The sequence below is a fragment of the Triticum dicoccoides genome, chromosome 6B (assembly GCF_002162155.2).
Source record: "Triticum dicoccoides isolate Atlit2015 ecotype Zavitan chromosome 6B, WEW_v2.0, whole genome shotgun sequence".
Taxonomy (NCBI): domain Eukaryota; kingdom Viridiplantae; phylum Streptophyta; class Magnoliopsida; order Poales; family Poaceae; genus Triticum; species Triticum dicoccoides.
Window position 1 is genome coordinate 565,993,073 of NC_041391.1, and position 5,635 is coordinate 565,998,707.

Here is a 5,635-nt window from a genome sequence, read left to right on the forward strand (position 1 = left end):
CTACTGTACCCAAAAATGATCCCGGACGCATATGTGTGTTCAGGTTTCGTATACTTACGACTTCTCCAGGGGCTGGGCCCTGGGATCCCACTCCGGGCTGCTATCAGCGACTGTGGTGGATGCCTCTGGGAGGGAACCTTTTCCCCTCTTGGGCGATCCGGCCTCCAGGGATGTGGAGGCCGACCTTTTCTTCCCCCCACCAGAGTGAGGCTCGTCTTCCTCTGCTTCCCCCTCTTCGTCTTCAAAAGAAGCATCACCACTGGAGTCTTCGGATTTGGCGTCCGAAGCCTCGTGACGACGGAGGCCACTCCGGGTCTTTTTGAACTTCTTGGAGGCCTCTTTCTTTGGCGCCTCGTAAGGCGCAGGGACCAGCATCTTTGTCAGAAGAGGTCCGGCTGGTTCTCCGGCAGCGGGGCCGGACAATGTATCCGCCCCACCTTCTTTATCCATCCCTAGGGTCATGATAAAATGCGATGAAGATGCTGCCCTCAGGACATGCCAACTGAAGCATGGACAGACGGTGTGCAGTTATGACTTACCGGGCTTGCAGGATGGGACGATTGGTACCCATGGTCCTCGGTGGAGTCCGACCATGATTTGCCGGACTTGAAGAGCACCTTCAGATGTCCTCATGGGAGGAATCGTAGAGCTCCAGGAGGGTTTGGTGCTCGGTTGGGTCGTACTCCCACAAATGGCAGGCTCTGCGCTGGCAAGGGAGAACCAGGCGAACTAACATCACCTGGACTACATCGACGAGCTTGACATCCCTGTCGACCTTACTTTGAACGTGTGTCTGGAGCAGTGACAGCTCATCAGACGAGAACCAGTTCGGTCCCTTCTTGGGCCAGGAAGTGAGCCGCAGTGGGGCTCCGGATCTGAACTTTGGAGCTGCCGCCCACTTTTTGCCGCGTGGTTCGGTGATATAGAACCACTGCTGCTGCCACTCCTTGACAGAGTCGTTGAAGGCACCCTTCGGCCAAACGACTTTGGGCATCTTGCTCACCATGGCGCCACTGCACTCGGCATGTTCACCACTCACCACCCTTGGGCTTCACATTGAAAATCTTTAGCTACAGGCCGAAGTGAGGTGGGATCCGGAGAAAATCCTTGCACACGACGATGAACGTCGAGATATTGAGGAAGGAGTTGGGGGAAAGATCATGAAAATCAATCCCGTAGTAATACATCACTCCATGAACAAATGGGTGAAGGGGAAACCCGAGACCGCGGACAAAATGGGGAAGGAACACAACTCTCTTGAAAGGTTCCGGAGTGGGGACGACCTGTCCTGCCGGTGGGAGACGGTGGCCGATCTTCTGGGCCAGATACCCGGCTCCCCGGAGCTTCTTGATGTCATTCTCCTGGACGGTCGAGGCCATCCATCTGCATCCCGCTCCGGATCCGGACATCTTTGGAAAACCCCTCTTCGATGGAGAAGAGGAGTACTTGGGTGTTAGGGCTCGAATAGAGGGGAATGATCTAACGGAAGGGGAAGGCGTGGGTAAAGAGAAAGAGACCTTACCTCTTTATAGGGGCGGTAAATGCTTTTTGCGCCTCCCCACTTGCCTGGTGTAGCCCGTCTGCCTCCCACTCGCCGTGATTAGCGGTGCAGTTGGATTACCCATACTCGTATTGATGAGGATCCCGTGATAAGGGGACATGATCTCTGCTTCAACAAAGACGTGCCCAGGAAACCGCCTCGCAATGTACGCTGAGGCTGGATGTGGGAAGACGGTTCGAATAATGACCCGACCGAAATGACACATCACATTGTCTAAAAAGTTGTCAGCAGATTGCATTTGTGAAATATCATTCTCTCTACAGCGGTATGTGAAGATTATTTTGTGGATCCGGACACGGTCTAAGTGTTCGACGATTATTTTGGAGTATTTGGAGAAGGAACCCGCCCTGCAATGCCGAAGACAAGACTGCGCGCCGGACTCATCGTCATTGAAGCCTGGTTCAGGGGCTACTAAGGGAGTCCTGGATTAGGGGGTATCCGGACAGCCGGACTGTATACATCGTCCGGACTATTGAAGCGTGAAGATACAAGACTCAAGACTCAAGACTTCGGCCCGTGTCCAGATGGGACTCTCCTTGGCGTGGAAGGCAAGCTTGGCGATCCGGATATTGTGTTTCCTTCCTTGTAACCGACTCCATGTAAACCCTAGCTCTCTCCGGTGTCTATATAAACCGGAGAGGATGGTCCTTAGAAGGCCGATCACAATTACAATCATACCATCATAGGCTAGCTCTTAGGGTTTAGCCTCTAAGATCTCGTGGTAGATCTACTCTTGTACTACCCATATCTTCAATATTAATCAAGCAGGAAGTAGGGTTTTATCTCCATCGAGAGGGCCCGAACCTGGGTAAACATCTGTGTCCCTTGCTTCCTGTCACCATCAGCCTAGACGCACAGATAGGGACCCCCTACCAGAGATCCACCGGTTTTGACACCGACACACACCCACTTAGTTTATTTTTGTTGAGCTTTCATATATTTATAGCTCTAGTGCATCCGTTGCATGGCAATCCCTACTCACTCACATTGATATCTATTAATGGGCATCTCCACATAGCCCGTTAATACGCCTAGTTGATGTGAGATTATCTTCTCCCTTTTTGTCCTCACAACCACCATATACCACCATAGTGCTATGTCCATGGCTTGCGCTCATGTATTGCGTAAAATTTGAAAAAACTGAAGCGCGTTAAAAAGTATGAAACAATTGCTCGGCTCGTCATCGGGGTTGTGCATGATGGGAGTATTTTGTGTAATGAAAATGAAGCATGGCCTAACTATATGATTTTGTAGGGATAAGCTTTCTTTGGCTATGATATTTTGATAGGACATGATTATTTGTTAGTATGCTTTGAAGCATTATTATTTTTATGTTTTATAAGCTTTTATTTTGAATCATTTGGATCTGAACATTCATACCACAATAAAGAAAATTACATTGAGAATTATGCTAGGTAGCATTCCACATCAAAAATTTCTTTTTTATCATTTACCTACTCGAGGACGAGCAGGAATTAAGCTTGGGGATGCTTGATACGTCTCCAAAGTATCTATAATTTTTGATTGTTTCATGCTATTATATTATCCCTTTTGGATGTTTAAGGGCTTTATTTTACACATTTATATCATTTTTTGGACTAACCTACTAACCGGAGGCCCAGCCCGTATTGCTGTTTTTTTGCCTATTTCAGTATTTCGAAGAAAAGGAATATCAAACGGAGTCCAAACGGAATGAAACCTTCGGGAGCGTGATTTTTGGAACAAACGTGATCCAGAGGACTTGGAGTGCAAGCCAAGAAGCAGCCGAGGTGGCCACGAGATAGGAGCCCCCCCTGTAGGGCGCCCCCCTGTCTTGTGGGCCCCTCGGGAGGCCACCGACGTACTTCTTCCTCCTATATATACCTACATACCCTGAAAACATCCAGGGAGCTCCCAAGACACAATTTCCACCGTCGTAACCTTCTATATCCACGAGATCCCATCTTGGAGCCTTCGCCGACATTCTGCCGGAGGGGGAATCGATCACGGAGGGCTTCTACATCAACACCATAGCCCTTCCGATGAGTTGTGAGTAGTTTACCACAGACCTACGGGTCCATAGTTATTAGCTAGATGGCTTCTTCTCTCTTTTTGGATCTCAATACAATGTTCTCCCCCTCTCTTGTGGAGATCTATTCGATGTAATCTCTTTTTGCGGTGTGTTTGTCGAGATCCGATGAATTGTGGGTTTATGATCAAGTTTATCTATGGATAATAATCGAATCTTCTCCGAATTCTTTTATATGATTGAGATATCTTTGCAAGTCTCATCGAATTATCGGTTTGGTTTGGCCTACTAGATTGATCTTTCTTGCCATGGGAGAAGTGCTTAGCTTTGGGTTCAATCTTGCGGTGTTCTTACCCAGTGACAGAAAGGGTTGCAAGACACGTATTGTATTGTTGCCATCGAGGATAAAAATATGGGGTTTATATCATATTGCATGAGTTTATCCCTCTACATCATGTCACCTTGCTTAAGGCGTTACTCCGTTCTTATGAACTTAATAATCTAGATGCAGGCAGGAGTCGGTCGATGTGTGGAGTAATAGTATTAGATGCAGGCAGGAGTTGGTCTACTTGTTATGGACGTGATGCCTATATACATGATCATGCCTAGATAATCTCATAATTATTCGCTTTTATATCAATTGCTCGACAGTAATTTGTTCACCCACCGTAATACTTATGCTATCTCGAGAGAAGCCTCTAGTGAAACCTATGGCCCCCGGGTCTATCTCCTATCATATTTGCTTCCAATATACTTTTATTTGCATCTTTACTTGTTGCATCTATATTATAAAATACCAAAAATATATTTATCTTATCATACTATCTCTATCAGATCTCACTTTTGCAAGTGGCCTTGAAGGGATTGACAACCCCTTTATCGCGTTGGTTGCTAGTTCTCAGTTTGTTTGTGTAGGTGCGTGGGACTTTTGAGGAGCCTCCTACTAGATTGATACCTTGGTTCTCAAAACTGAGGGAAATACTTACGCTACACTTGCTACATCACCCTCTCCTCTTTAGGGAAAACCAACGCAAGCTCAAGACGTAGCATAAATCGGCAAGATACATCATAGATCGCACCATATCCAATAAAGTGCGGTTACGACGTTCGGACACACTATAACGTTGTGGTGTTCCAGGTGGCGTGAGCTGTGAAACTATTCCACATTGTTTTAAATAAAGACCAAACTCATAACATAAATATTCGTCTCCATGATCAGATCACAGAAAAAATTATTTTCTTGTTATGATGATTTTCCACTTCACTCTGAAATTCTTTGAACCTTTCAATTGTTTCAGACTTATGTTTCCTCAAGTAGATATACTCTTATCTGCTCAAATCATCTGTGAAGGTCAGAAAATAATGATACCTGCCACGAGCATCAACACTCATTGGACCGTATACATCGGTATGTATTATTTCCAACAAGTCAGTAGTTCGTTCCATTGTTCTGGAGAACGGAGTTTTAATCATCTTGCCCAAAAGGCACGGTTCGCAAGCATCAAATGATTCATAACCAAGTGATTCCAAAAATCCATATTTATGGAGTTTCTTCATGCGCTTTACACCGATATGACCCAAACGGCAGTGCCACAAATAAGTTGCACTATCATTATTAACTTTGCATCTTTTGGCATCAATATTTATGAATATGTGTATCACTACGATCGAGATCCAACAAACTATTTTCATTGGGTGTATGACCATTGAAGGTTTTATTCATGTAAACAGAACAACAATTATTCTCTGATTTTAAATGAATAATCGTATTGCAATAAACATGATCAAATCATATTCATGCTCAACGCAAACGCCAAATAACATTTATTTAGGTTTAATACTAATCCCGAAAGTATAGGGAGTGTGCGATGATGATCATATCAATCTTGGAACCACTTCCAACATACATCATCACTTCACCATCAACTAGTCTCTGTTTATTCTGTATCTCCTGTTTCGAGTTACTAATTTTTAGCAACCGAACAAGTATCAAATACCCAGGGGCTACTATAAACACTAGTAAGGTACACATCAATAACCTGTATATCAAATATACCCTTGTTCAC